Source organism: Salvelinus alpinus, chromosome 2 (assembly GCF_045679555.1).
Source record: "Salvelinus alpinus chromosome 2, SLU_Salpinus.1, whole genome shotgun sequence".
Lineage (NCBI taxonomy): Eukaryota > Metazoa > Chordata > Actinopteri > Salmoniformes > Salmonidae > Salvelinus > Salvelinus alpinus.
This window is the reverse complement of record NC_092087.1, coordinates 97,694,617-97,710,529: the sequence shown is the minus strand read 5'-3', so window position 1 is coordinate 97,710,529 and position 15,913 is coordinate 97,694,617. Positions and strand designations below refer to the sequence as shown.

At 40.5% G+C, this 15,913-nt stretch overlaps 1 protein-coding gene across 1 annotated transcript in view; it reads left to right on the top strand.

Moving 5' to 3' along the window:
• The first annotated feature begins 609 nt into the window (after positions 1-609).
• Positions 610-15,913, top strand: part of LOC139568360 (perforin-1-like) — an 88,587-nt gene continuing 73,283 nt past the window's right edge. Inside the window, exon 1 of the mRNA XM_071390132.1 lies at positions 610-693. The gene's annotated coding sequence lies outside the window, so the exon portion shown is untranslated. The remainder of the gene's footprint in view (positions 694-15,913) is intronic.

Genomic DNA, 15,913 nt, shown 5'->3' with positions numbered 1-15,913 from the left:
ATTTTTTTTCTCTAAGAAACATTTCAATTTACCTCTATCAATATAGGACAATTCCCAATATCATAAAGGGTTAAGGACGCTAGCTTTAGGAAAGTTTTCTGGAAAGTTTGTCGTTTTCACGTTCCTGACCTTATTTCCCTTGTTTTGTCTTTATTTAGTATGGTCAGGGCGTGAGTTGGGGTGGGCAGTCTATGTTATTTGTTTCTATGTTTGGTCTAGGTTTGTTCGTTTGGCCTAATATGGTTCTCAATCAGAGGCAGGTGTTGGTCATTGTCTCTGATTGGGAACCATATTAAGGTAGGCTGTTTTCACTGTGTGTTTGTGGGTGATTGTTGCCGTGTCTGTGTTTGTTCGCCACACGGTACTGTTTTCGTTCGTTTGTTCACGTCGTTTATTGTTTTGTATTTTGTCAAGTGTTTTTTTCGTCTTCGTTGCTATAATTAAAATATGTATTCTAACCACGCTGCGCTTTGGTCCGATCCTTCCTCCTCCTCCTCAGACGAGGAGGAAGACGAGCGTTACAGTCGTAGTCAGAAACGCAGCTGTTCTGTATAAAAGACCATCCCTGGTTGTAGAGAAAAACAGACTGACAGGGATGAGGGAGAGACAGGCTTCATCACTGACTCCAAATCTGAGGAGAAACTCATCTGAAGAACCCCTCACACAAATTCAGTGGATTTAAGTGGATGAGTGGTGAGTGGATTTTCAACTTGAAAATAACAGAAAACCTTTAATGACAATGTTTAGATTCAGAGTCTTTGTCAGATTTACAACTTCGCAGATTTAACATGTGTTTTTTCATATCATAGTTGTGTATTTCAATTCAATCCAAAATCTTCAGGATGGTGTGACTTTTAAATTGTCACTAGGTCTATTATTTGGCAGTGGCAATTGTCGGGATAATGGTAAAACGCTAAATTTTTCACCTAATTTATATATTTTGGTTCAACAGCTCCGGTGTGTGTGTTGTTGAGAAGACTATGTAATTCCAATGATAATTCATAATAATGAGATTCTGTAATTTTAATAATAAGTAATAAGTAATAATGATAATCTAATAATTGTTATTCTGTAATTCTGGAGACTTCCTGTGGAGAAGTTAAAAGACCAGCAGGAAGTCTATTGGCTGTTATTAAGGAATGGAATTAAGAATTTATAAATATTTGGACGAGCATTGTCAGAGCAGCACTGACTAAGATACAGTAGAATAGAATACAGTATATATATATGAGATGAGTAATACAAAATATGTAAACATTATTAAAGTGATAGGGTGTTCCATTATTAAAGTGGCCAGTGATTTCAAGTCTATGTATATAGAGCAGCCGCCTCTAAGGTGCTACTGATGGCTATTTAACAGTCTGATGGCCTTGAAATAGGTGTTTTTCAGTCTCTCGGGTCCCAGGTTTGATGCACCAGTACTGACCTCGCCTCCTGGAAGATAGAAGCTGTTTTTCAGTCTCTCGGGTCCCAGGTTTGATGCACCAGTACTGACCTCGCCTCCTGGAAGATAGAAGCTGTTTTTCAGTCTCTCGGGTCCCAGGATTGATGCACCAGTACTGACCTCGCCTCCTGGATGATAGCGGGGTGAACAGGCCGTGGCTTGGTGGTTGTTGTCCTTATATTTTACAACAGTGGGCTAGTGAAAAAAGTGGATTGGAGTTCCCCTTTAAATGTATAAAACTCACTAAAAGGAGATTGTAACCTCTGAAATTGGAGTAACAGAAATTCAGACTTCAGCACAAGGAAAGGGAAAGAGAATGTGCAGCCAGACTAGAAAATGAAGAAGATCCCCACTTCTGAAACCAAAGCACATAAGACTTGTCTTGTTCAATGTGCATATGGGCAGTGTGAGTCATGGCTGTGAGGATATGTTTCTGCCGTCAAAATTCCTGCCATAACCAATTGTGTTACCTGTAAAACTCAAATACACTGCAAGTTTGCATTTCCTGCTTTTGTCAGCAACACAAGAGTGATCAAATTAAGATTCTACATCTCTATGTCATGGCCGAAATGTACTTATTTTGGTGTGTTCAAGGAATTCGGAAGCAAAACCAGGTCAGAATGGGAAAAAATTGTCAGTGATTTTCAGGTCGGAGCTCCAGGATGATGAGTTTCTGAGTTGTAATTCGAGTTGGATGACCGTTCCAAACTATTTTTCCCAGTCAGAGCAGTTTTTTTTTGTCAGAGTTCCCTGTTGTCATGAACGCACCATCAGTTACGTCTGTTTTACACCTTTAAAACTGGATATTTTAATAAAGCTTTGGTGATTAGGATTTATTTCCAAGTGGTCTCAGGAGCCAAACGCTTTATCGACAGTCGACTACTTCGCAATTGCATTGGGCAGACAAAAAAAAAGCCTTGACAGAGAAGGGGAGGCTATGCTTGGTTTTTGAATCAAATCAAATGAAATGGGAAAAAACAATCGTTTTTTGTGTTTCTATATAGGAAGTATACATCACCAAAAGCCATGTGCGCAATTTTCACTGGGGACATGTCCCCCCCACATTCTGAAATTGCATTTCTGCCCCCCCCCCCCACGTTTTATCATTGGAATGTGATACAAAACGAGGCAACGGTGTGCTTTAGGACCATGCAGATGCCTCCGAATGGTCGGCTGTTTGGAGTGTTTATCCGATTGGATAAAAAAGAAAAAGATCCCTACTTCTGAAACCAAAGCACATAAGACTTCTCTTGTTCAATGTGCATATGGGCAGTGTGAGTCATGGCTGTGAGGATATGTTTCCGCCATCAAAATTCCTGCCATAACCAATTGTGTTACCCGTAAAACCAGTTGCTGCCTGGAAATAGCCAGGCAGGAATTTTCAAGGTCACACCTCAAATATTTCCTCCTACACATATGAGAGCAAGCATTAAATGTGAACCTGGCGTTAGGGCTGGAAAATGCCAGTGTGCCAGTGTGTTTATTATTATTACAAACAAGAAAAATGTTCTAAGAGAAAACAGAACTCCACTTTGGGTTTAAAAAAAGGACCTCACCAGAAACAGTAGAAAATGTATAAATGAATAGCTATAAATAAAATAAAATACATACAAAATACATAAAACTACTTCTTAATCTTGGCCTGTAAATTGGCCATAAGGAGTGCCTCCCTTTCAGTCACCTCCTTCTCCCGCCTCCACATCTGGACCCTTCTGGGAGGGAGGGAGGGAGGGGGAGGGAGGGAGGGAGGGAGGGAGGGAGGGGAACCGGTGGTGGCCCATTCACCACATCATCCATCACCCCATACCACTTCCAGGATAGTGGGGGAGATAAAAATAGGGAAAAGCATAGCTTTCAGCATAGAACAAAGCACCTACAAAGGCCTTTGGACCAAAGCGCAGCCTTCCACTAGATGTCAACAGTCTTTAGAAATTGTTTCAGGCTTGTATTCTGAAAAATGAGGAAGTAAGAGCAGTCTGAATGAGTGGACCCTAAAGTGTCACAGAGCTTTTTCATGCGCGAGACCGAGAGAGTCCGGTGGAAATATTATCGATTATTTAGGCTAAAAATAACCTGAGAATTGAATATAAACATCGTTTGACATGTTTCGATGAACTTTACGGATACAATTTGGAATTTTTTGTCTGCCTGTTTTGACTACGTTTGAGCCTGTGGATTACTGAAGGAAACACGTGAATAAAACAGAGGTTTTTGGATATAAAGAGACTTTATCGAACAAAAGGAACATTTATTGAGTAAATGAATGTCTGCTGAGTGCAACCATATGAAGATCATCAAAGGTAAGGGATTAAATGTATCTCTATTTCTGACTTGTGTAAGTCTTCTACTTGGCTGGTTACTGTTTGTAATGATTTGTCTAGTGGGCTATGTTCTCAAATAAACGTAAGGTATGCTTTCGCCGTAAAGCATTTTTTAAATCTGACACCGTGGTTGGATTCACAAGAAGTTAATCTTTAAACCTATGTAAAATATGTTTTGTTTTCTGAATTTTTATAATGAGTATTTCTGTATTTGAATTTGGAGCCCAGCAGTTTCACTGGCTGTTGAAGAGGTGGGACGATAACGTCTCACGTACCCAAGAGAGGTTAATGCAACCGCTGTGTCAGATTTCCAAAAAACTTTACGGAAAAAGCAAAGCATGCAATAATCTGAGTACGGCGCTCAGAGACCAAAACAACCCAAGTAGATATCCGCCATGTTGGACTCAACATAAGTCAGAAATAGCAATATAAATATTCACTTACCTTTGATGATCTTCGTCAGAATACACTCCCAGGAATCCCAGTTCCACAATAAATGTTTGATTTGTTCCATAATGTCCAAATTCCTCCTTGTTGTTCGCGTGTTCAGTACACAATCTAAACTCACGACGCGCGTGCAAGTCCAGCGGAAAGTACGGACGAAAAGTCCAAAAAGTTATATTACAGGTCGTAGAAACATGTCAAACGAAGTATAGAATCAATCTTTAGGATGTTTTTAACATAAATCTTCAATAATGTTCCAACCAGAGAATTCCTTTGTCTTCAGAAAAGCAAATGGAACAGAACTCGCTCTCACGTGAACGAGAGTCACGAGCTCAAAGCATTCTGCCAGACCTCTGACTCATTCCCCTCTCAATCGGCCCCACCTCACAGTAGAAGCATCAGACAAGGTTCTAAAGACTTTTGCCATCTTAGTGGAAGCCTTAGGAAGTTCAACATGACCCATATCCCACTGTACCTTCAATAGGGAATGAGTTGAAAAACGACCAAGCTCAGATTTCCCACTTCCTGGTTGGATTTTTTCTCAGGTTTTTGCCTGCCATATGAGTTCTGTTATACTCACAGACATCATTAAAAGTTTTAGAAACTTCAGAGTGTTTTCTATCCAAATCTACTAATAATATGCATATATTAGCAACTGGGTCTGAGTAGCAGGCCATTTACTCTGGGCACGCTTTTGATCCAAACGTGAAAATGCTGCCCCCTATCCATAAGAAGTTAGCCTCTCTGGGATAACTGGCCAACATCCAGTGAAAATGCAGAGCGCTAAATTCAAATAAATTACTATAAAATTTTTACTTTGATGAAATCACACATTCAATATACCAAGAGACAAATACACTTTTGTTTTCCCCAGGCCCACCTCAAGACCCCCAGACAAGCATGATTCCACCCTAAAGGAGAAGTGGTATACAGAGTCATATACTCATTGAGTTTGGTCATTGAGTTTTCAACCAAAAATACTATGATGGATTGACATGACATGGTATAATTCCATATTGCGGCCATGTTAGCTAACCATTACTACATGGACAATATTAATAACAGTTCATGGACATTTCTGAATTTCAAACAATCCTTTAAATCCTTTAACTTAACGTCTCAAAACAGAATTTGAATGAATGAAATGCAGCAGAAACATGATGTCCTTTATAAAAGGTGGTCTTATATACAGGGCATTCGGAAAGTATTCAGACCCCTTGACTTTTACATTTTGGTCCCCCTACTATTGCACACCGCCTCAGTGCTAACAGTGTAACTCTGATCTATAGGCTCATGATTACTGCTTACAATAGCTTTAGGATACACAGATGTATTTGGTGAAATTAGGGACATAAATTAACTCTTTCATTGTGTTTGCCAGTGCCCTTAAGATCATGTACATTTGATGCAACATTATGACGAATTATTGTCACAATGGTAGGGATTAACTGAGCTGGTCCTAGATTATTTATCAGTCATTGTTACAATGGTAGTTATTAACTGAGCTGGTCCTGGATCATTTATCAGTCATTGTTTCAATGGTAGGGATTAACTGAGCTGGTCTTGGATCATTTATCAGTCATTGTTTCAATGGTAGGGATTAACTGAGCTGGTCTTGGATCATTTATCAGTCATTGTTTCAATGGTAGGGATTAACTGAGCTGGTCTTGGACCATTTGTCAGTCATTGTCACAATGGTAGGGATTAACTGAGCTGGTCTTGGACCATTTATCAGTCATTGTTTCAATGGTAGGGATTAACTGAGCTGGTCTTGGACCATTTATCAGTCATTGTCACAATGGTAGGGATTAACTGAGCTGGTCTTGGACCATTTATCAGTCATTGTCACAATGGTAGGGATTAACTGAGCTGGTCTTGGACCATTTATCAGTCATTATCACAATGGAAGGGATTAACTGAGCTGGTCCTGGACCATTTATCAGTCATTGTCACAATGGTAGGGATTAACTGAGCTGGTCTTGGACCATTTATCAGTCATTGTCACAATGGTAGGGATTAACTGAGCTGGTCTTGGATCATTTATCAGTCATTTTTTCAATGGTAGGGATTAACTGAGCTGGTCTTGGACCATTTATCAGTCATTGTCACAATGGTAGGGATTAACTGAGCTGGTCTTGGACCATTTATCAGTCATTGTCACAATGGTAGGGATTAACTGAGCTGGTCTTGGACCATTTATCAGTCATTATCACAATGGAAGGGATTAACTGAGCTGGTCCTGGACCATTTATCAGTCATTGTTACAATGGTAGGGATTAACTGAGCTGGTCTTGGATCATTTATCAGTCATTGTTTCAATGGTAGGGATTAACTGAGCTGGTCTTGGATCATTTATCAGTCATTGTTTCAATGGTAGGGATTAACTGAGCTGGTCTTGGACCATTTGTCAGTCATTGTCACAATGGTAGGGATTAACTGAGCTGGTCTTGGACCATTTATCAGTCATTGTTTCAATGGTAGGGATTAACTGAGCTGGTCTTGGACCATTTATCAGTCATTGTCACAATGGTAGGGATTAACTGAGCTGGTCTTGGACCATTTATCAGTCATTGTCACAATGGTAGGGATTAACTGAGCTGGTCTTGGACCATTTATCAGTCATTATCACAATGGAAGGGATTAACTGAGCTGGTCCTGGACCATTTATCAGTCATTGTCACAATGGTAGGGATTAACTGAGCTGGTCTTGGACCATTTATCAGTCATTGTCACAATGGTAGGGATTAACTGAGCTGGTCTTGGATCATTTATCAGTCATTTTTTCAATGGTAGGGATTAACTGAGCTGGTCTTGGACCATTTATCAGTCATTGTCACAATGGTAGGGATTAACTGAGCTGGTCTTGGACCATTTATCAGTCATTGTCACAATGGTAGGGATTAACTGAGCTGGTCTTGGACCATTTATCAGTCATTATCACAATGGAAGGGATTAACTGAGCTGGTCCTGGACCATTTATCAGTCATTGTTACAATGGTAGGGATTAACTGAGCTGGTCTTGGACCATTTATCAGTCATTATCACAATGGAAGGGATTAACTGAGCTGGTCCTGGACCATTTATCAGTCATTGTTACAATGGTAGGGATTAACTGAGCTGGTCTTGGACCATTTATCAGTCATTGTTACAATGGTAGGGATTAACTGAGCTGGTCTTGGACCATTTATCAGTCATTGTTACAATGGTAGGGATTAACTGAGCTGGTCTTGGACCATTTATCAGTCATTGTCACGATGGAAGGGATTAACTGAGCTGGTCTTGGACCATTTATCAGTCATTGTCACGATGGAAAGGATTAACTGAGCTGGTCTTGGGTCATTGATAAGTCATTGTTTCAACGCAGCCTTGAAATGAGTGCACAGAGTCCAGGAGCAAAGATGATTTGGATGGACTCAGTCATTCCTGTAGAGCATCTTCTGTTTCCAGAAGGTGTCAAAGTTATCAATAAAAGTGACTCCAGCAGAGCTACAGTGGACCTGAAATTACTGGCAATTTTTTGGAGTCTTTTAACACTAAAATCAGTTCTTTAAAATCAATTTTCAAATGTTCCGAGCTAACCCTCCTGATGAGGTGAAGGGGAGAGAGAGAAGAGAGGGGAGAGAGAGAAGAGAGGGGAGAGAGAGAAGAGAGGGGAGAGAGAGAAGAGAGGGGGGAGAGAGAAGAGAGTTTGAAGGTCCAAAGCAGCTTTTTTCATCAATGTCAAAATCATTACTGTGTAGCAATGAAGTACCTTACTGTAATAGAGTTCTATTAAATAGGGCAACAAAAATAACTTTTTGTGAAGAGAGGGGAGAGGGTATGAGAGAAGAGGGGGAGAGAGAAGAGAGGGGAGAGGGTATGAGAGAAAAGAGGGGAGAGGGTATGAGAGAAGAGAGGGGAGAGGGTATGAGAGAAGAGAGGGGAGAGGGTATGAGAGAAGAGAGGGGAGAGGGTATGAGAGAAGAGAGGGGAGAGGGGAGAGGTTACGAGAGAAGAGAGGGTATGAGAGAAAAGAGGGGAGAGGGTATGAGAGAAGAGAGGGGAGATGGTATGAGAGAAGAGAGGGGAGAGGGTATGAGAGAAGAGAGGGGAGAGGGTACGAGAGAAGAGAGGGTATGAGAGAAAATAGGGGAGAGGGTATGAGAGAAGAGAGGGTATGAGAGAAGAGAGGGGAGATGGTATGAGAGAAGAGAGGGGAGAGGGTATGAGAGAAGAGGGGGGAGAGAGAAGAGAGAAGAGAGGGTATGAGAGAAAAGAGGGGAGAGGGTATGAGAGAAGAGAGGGTATGAGAGAAGAGAGGGTATGAGAGAAGAGAGGGGAGATGGTATGAGAGAAGAGAGGGGAGAGGGTATGAGAGAAGAGGGGGGAGAGAGAAGAGAGAAGAGAGGGTATGAGAGAAAAGAGGGGAGAGGGTATGAGAGAAGAGAGGGTATGAGAGAAGAGAGGGGAGATGGTATGAGAGAAGAGAGGGGAGAGGGTATGAGAGAAAAGGGGGGAGAGAGAAGAGAGGGGAGAGGGTATGAGAGAAGAGAGGGGAGAGGGTATGAGAGAAGAGAGGGTATGAGAGAAGAGAGGGGAGAGAGAAGAGAGGGGAGAGGGTATGAGAGAAGAGAGGGGAGAGGGTATGAGAGAAGAGAGGGTATGAGAGAAAAGAGGGGAGAGGGTATGAGAGGGGAGAGGGTATGAGAGAAAAGAGGGGAGAGGGTATGAGAGAAGAGAGGGTAAGAGAGAAGAGAGGGGAGAGGGTATGAGAGAAGAGAGGGTAAGAGAGAAGAGAGGGGAGAGGGTATGAGAGAAGAGAGGGGAGAGGGTATGAGAGAAGAGAGGGGAGAGGGTATGAGAGAAGAGAGGGGAGAGGGTATGAGAGAAGAGAGGGTATGAGAGAAGAGAAGTTGAGAGGGTATGAGAGAAGAGAGGGGAGAGGGTATGAGAGAAGAGAGGGGAGAGGGTACGAGAGAAGAGAAGGGGGAGGGTATGAAAGAAGAGAGAGGGGTGAGGGTATGAGAGAAGAGAGGGGAGAGGGTATGAGAGAAGAGAGGGGAGAGGGTATGAGAGGGTATGAGAGAAGAGAGAGGGGTGAGGGTATGAGAGAAGAGAGGGGAGAGGGTATGAGAGAAGAGAGGGGAGAGGGTATGAGAGAAGCGAGGGGAGAGGGTATGAGAGAAGCGAGGGGAGAGGGTATGAGAGGTGAGGGGGCAGAGAGAAGAGGAGGGAGGGAGGGGGGGGGGGGACCGGTGGTGGCCCATTCACCACATCATCCATCACCCCATACCACTTCCAGGATAGTGGGGGAGATAAAAATATGGAAAAGGAAAGCTTTCAGCATAGAACAAAGCACCTACAAAGGCCTGTAAAAGGCATTATGGCCGAACGTTTCTCTGGAAGACTTGAGCCTTTCTAACATGTGTATCTTCATTCTTCACACATTAATGTGCCGGTGGAGGAAATACAGTACCAGTCAAGAGTTTGGACACACCTACAGTACACATTCCAGGGTTTTTATTTTTTATATGTCATAGTTTTGAAGTCTTCACTATTATTCTACAATGTAGAAAATAAAGAAAACCCCTTGAATGAGTAGGTGTGGCCAAACTTTTGACTGGTACAGTAATTGTAAGTGGTATTAACCATTACCAATAAAAGGGAGATTAGCATGTGTCACGCTCGTCTGAAGAAGAGGACCGAAGCGCAGTGTCGTACGTGTTCATGATTATTTATTCAAATTGAACACCGAAACAAAATAACAAAGTGGAACAAAACGAAACAGTTCTGTCTGGTGCAGACACCCAAAACAGAAAACAACTACCCACAAAAACCATGTGGGAAAAAGCTAACTAAGTATGGTTCTCAATCAGAGACAACCATAGACAGCTGCCTCTGATTGAGAACCACACCCGGCCAAATACAAAGAAATACAAAACATAGAAAATGAACATAGAATGCCCACCCAAATCACACCCTGACCAAACCAAAATAGAGATAAAAAGCTCTCTACGGTCAGGGCGTGACAGCATGTCTCTCTCACTCGTCATTATTCACGATTCATTCAGGATTATTTGTAATCGTGGTAGCATCCACATTAATGTAGAAGTGTTTAGAAACATATTCTGATCTTATTTACAATAAAAGTGACTCCAAAATGACACAATACACTATTTACTATTAATTTCTATTGGGCACAAAATAATCTGAAACATAACCAAAACCAACACAAATGCATCCAACAAGTTTTTAGAGTCACTAGCTTAAAACTTCTTCTTAATAGGGGGCGCTATTTTCACTTTGGGAAAAAATAGTGCCCAAATTAAACGGCCTCGTACTCTGTTTTAGATCATATGATATGCATATTATTATTACTATTGGATAGAAAACACTCTGAAGTTTCTAAAACTGTTTGAATTATATCTGTGAGTAAAACAGAACTAATTTGGCAGGCAAACTTCCAAACAGGAAGTGAAAATTCTGAAATGGGTCTCTGTGAAAGGCTTCGCTTATTCAATTGCCTTGTATTTATGGATATGTATGCACTTCATACGCCTTCCACTAGATGTCAACAGGCAGTAGAACGTTGAATGAGGTGTCTAGCCTGATGTGGGACCGAATGAGAGCTTTTGGAGTGACAGGTCAGCCATATTGGCAGTATTTTGCTGCGCACCTGGGTACACCATATCGTTGTCTGCAATGCCTTAGGTAGACACGAAGAAATGCTCCGTCTGGGACGTTATTGGATACATATGAGAAAAACATCCTAAAGATGGATTCTCAACTGAGTTTGACCAGTTTATTCAACTTTTATTATCACTTTTTGAATTTTTCGTTCCATGCGTCAAACTTTCATGGACACGTGAGCTCCACTATGCTAGCCAAAGTTGCTAATTCGACAGAAGAAATGGACCTTCTAAAACAAAACAACGATTTATTGTGGAACAAGGATTCCTGGCACTGCATTCTGATGAAAGTTCATCAAAGGTAAGAGAATATTTATGATGTTATTTTGTATTTTTGTTGAATATGTTGACTCCAACATGGCGGAGAATGGCTGAGCGCTGTCTCAGATTATTGTATGCTGTGCTTTTTACTAAATTAAATCTAACACAGCGGTTGCATTAAGAACCAGTGTATCTTTAATTATAGGTCCAACATGTATTTTTCAGCAAAGTTTATGATGAGTTTTTCTGTTAGATTACGTGACTCTCTAAAATTTCTCTGGACAATTTGGAGCATTTTGGCACCATGTTCACAATGTAAAACCAGGATTTGTAGCTATGAATATGCACATTTTCGAACAAAACATAGATGTATTGTATAACATGATGTTATAAGACTGTCGTCTGATGAAGTTGTTCAAAGGTTAGTGATTCATTTTATCTCTATTTGTGGGTTATTGTGGTGAGCTAACATAAAGATATGTTGTGTTTTCGCTGTAAAACATTTTAAAAAATCGGACATGTTGGCTGGATTCACAAGATGTTTATCTTTAATTATGTGTACAACATGTATTTTTCATAAATGTTTTATGATGAGTATTTCTGTATTTCACGTTGCTGTCTGTAATTATTCCGGCTGTTTTGGAGCCATTTATGATCATGGCGCCAATGTAAAACCAGGATTTGTAGCTATAAATATGCACATTTTTGAACAAAACATAAATGTATTGTATAACATGATGTTATAAGACTGTCATCTGATGAAGTTGTTCAAAGGTTAGTGATTATTTTTATCTCTATTTGTGGGTTTTGTGAAAACTATCTTTGCTGTGAAAAAAATGGCTGTGTTTTTTTGGATATGGTGGTGAGCTAACATAAATATATGTTGTGTTTTCGCTGTAAAACTTTTTTTTTAAATCGGACATGTTGGCTGGATTCACAAGATGTTTATCTTTCATTTGCTGTATTGGACTTGTGATTTCATGAAATTATATTATATGATATCCCTGTGGCACAAGGCTAGGCTATGCTAGTCAGCGTTTCTGATGAGGAGGATCCCGGATCCGGGAGGGTGGGTCGGTAGAGGTATTAATGTATTCTCAATGCGTGCTAGGAATATGGGACCAAATACTAAACCTTTGACTACTTTATTTATAAGAATCTTTTGGGGTGTCAATAATTTTAACCTTTTGAGACAAAAAAGATGACTTGTTAAACAATATCTCTTTCTCTGAGCAATTTTATTAATTAATATAAATAATATAATTTCCCAATTTTATTAATCTAAAATAATATAATTTCCCAATATTTTTGGAGGAATAGCTCCGTTTTAAAATAATACATTTTATACAGGTATAATTGCTCGTCTTAATCAAGGGTGTAAATCATTTCGGACACCACTGTATTTCATATTATCATTTGGATCATAAAACAAAACAGGTAACTACAACTTAACTTGGTTCGGTCTCACTTGGTTGAATTACAAATGTCCTACAACTCAGGGATCTCAACTTTTTTCACAAATCCTTTTCTTATTTTGTCTGTTATTTGTCTGTTATTTGCAAAATTTTAAATATACGTTTTGACCAAAGTATAAGCTATCACAACATGTAACAACCTCGTATATTCTTACATTGTTTCATAAAATTCAACTCATTTTACATTTACAGTGCCTTCAGAAAGTATTCACACCCCTTGACTTTTTCCACATTTTGTTGTGTTACAAAGTGGGATTAATATGAAATGGTTTAAATTGAGATGTTTTGTCACACACAATATGAGCCTACATTCATAGATAAGATGTAGTGTGTGTGACTCAGATAGTAGCCTGAAGGAATAGAACAAACATTCCATTGTTGGGGGTGGGGTTGGGCAGAAACGCAATTTCAGAATGTGGGGGGGACATGTCCCCAGTGAAATGTCACACACAATATCCCATAATGTCAAAGTGGAATTATTTATTTTTTAAATTGTTAGAAATGTATAAAACATAAATAGCTGAAATGTCTTGAGTCAATAAGTATACAACCCCTTTGTTATGGCAATCCTAAATAGGCTCAGTCAGACCCAGAGACATATATCTCACATGCACCACTAATCATATAATGGAATGTGGCTGTAAAGTTGTTTATCACCAAACCATCTCTTTTATCAGTTGCTTCATAAGACTCCTCTCAGTTCACTCAGAATGAAGAGAGAGATCTAGAAACCCTACTCTATTGCATGAAAACAACCATTCAGTACAAAAACAGTATCATGACATAGCTTTGTAATGTTGCTACCATACTACACTGGAGTTCCTTACCAAGAAGACAGTGATTGTTCCTGAGTGGCCGAGTTACAGTTCAGACTTAAATCTTCTTGAAAATCTATGGCAAGATCTGAAAATGGTTGTCTAGCAATGATCAATGAAACAATGTGACAGAGCTTGAAGAATTTTGAAAATAATAATGTGTAAACGTTGCACAATCCAGGTGCTGAAAGGTCTTAGAGTCTTCACCAGAAAGACTCAAAGCTCTTAGAGACTTCACCAGAAAGACTCAAAGCTCTTAGAGACTTACCCAGAAAGACTCACAGCTCTTAGAGACTTCACCAGAAAGACTCACAGCTCTTAGAGACTTCACCAGAAAGACTCAAAGCTCTTAGAGACTTCACCAGAAAGACTCACAGCTCTTAGAGACTTCACCAGAAAGACTCAAAGCTCTTAGAGCCTTCACCAGAAAGACTCACAGCTCTTAGAGACTTCACCAGAAAGACTCACAGCTCTTAGAGACTTCACCAGAAAGACGCACAGCTCTTAGAGACTTCACCAGAAAGACTCACAGCTCTTAGAGACTTCACCAGAAAGACTCACAGCTCTTAGAGACTTCACCAGAAAGACTCACAGCTCTTAGAGACTTCACCAGAAAGACTCACAGCTCTTAGAGACTGACCCAGAAAGACTCACAGCTCTTAGAGACTTCACCAGAAAGACTCAAAGCTCTTAGAGACTTACCCAGAAAGACTCACAGCTGTAATCGCTGCCAAAGGTGCATCTACAAAGTATTGACTCAGGGGTCTGAATACTTATGTAAATTAGATATTTCTGTATTTAATTTCAAATAAATGTGCAAACATTCAATGAACTCTTTACAGCTCTATTTGTTTGTTTTTAAATAGCAATGGTGTTATTAGGTTCTTTAGTTTTTTGTGTTATAAAGTCATCCCTCTGATAAGACAAGGGTAGGGGTCTGTGTATATATGTAACAACAGCTGGTGCACGATATCTAAGGAAGTCTCAAGGTTTTGAGGACACACATACATGAGTATCTCATGATAAGCTGTAGACCACACTATTTACCAAGAGAGTTTTCATCTATATTCTTCGTAGCTGTCTATTTACCACCACAAACCGATGCTGGCACGAAGACTGCAGTCAACGAGCTGTATAAGGCCATAAGTAAACAGGAAACCGCTCATCCAGAGGCGGCGCGCCTAGAGGCCATAGACTTTAATGCAGGGAAACTTAAATCTGTTTTACCTTCATTTAACCAGGTAGGCAAGTTGAGAACAAGACTCATTTACAATTGCGACCTGGCTAAGATAAAGCAAAGCAGTTCGACACATACAACAACACAGAGTTACACATGGAGTAAAACAAACATACAGTCAATAATACAGTAGAAAAATAAGTCTCTATACAATGTGAGCAAATGAGGTGAGATAAGGGAGGTAAAGGCAAAAAAAGGCCATGGTGGCGAAGTAAATACAATATAGCAAGTAAAACACTGGAATGGTTGATTTGCAGTGGAAGAATGTGCAAAGTAGAAATAGAAATAATGGGGTGCAAACAAGGGAAAAAAAATAAAAAATAAATACAGTAGGGGAAGAGGTAGTTGTTTGGGCTAAATTATAGATGGGCTATGTACAGGTGCAGTAATCTGTGAGCTGCTCTGACAGCTGGTACCTCATTTCTACAAGCATGTTAAATGTGCAACCAGAGGGGAAAAAACTCTATACCACCTTTACTCCACATACAGAGACGCATACAAAGCTCTCCCTCGACCTCCATTTGGCAAATCTGACAATAATTATATCATCCTGATTACTGCTTACAAGCAAAAATTAGAGCAGGAAGCACCAGCAACTCGGTCAATAAAAAAGTGGTCAGATGAAGAAGATGCTAAGCTACAGGACTGTTTTGCTAGCACAGACCTGAATATGTTCGGGGATTCTTCCGATGGCATTGAGGAGTACACCACATCAGTCACTGGATTCATCAATAAGTGCGTTAATGACATAATCCAACCAGAAGGCATGGATTACAGGGTAGAGCTGCCGCTTTCAAAGAACGTGACTCTAAGCTTATAAGAAGTTCCGCTATGCCCTCCGACGAACCATCAAACAGGCAAAGCATCAATAGAGGACTAAGATTGGATTGAACTACACCGGCTCCAATGCTCGTTGGATGTGGCAGGGCTGGCAAACTATTACAGATTACAAAGGGAAGAACAGCCGAGAGCTGCCCAGTGACACAAGCCTACCAGACGAGCTAAATTACTTCTATGCTCGCTTCGAGGCAAGTAACACTGAAACATGCATGAGAGCATCAGCTGTTCCGGACGACTGTGTGATCACGCTCTCTGCAGCAAATGTGTGTAAGACCTTTAATCAGGTCAACATTCACAAGGCCACAGGGCCAGACAGATTACCAGGCTGACCACAAAGTAGTCCCTGTGCCCAAGATCAGTAAGGTAATCTGCCTAAAGGACTACCGACCCGTAGCACTCACGTCTGTA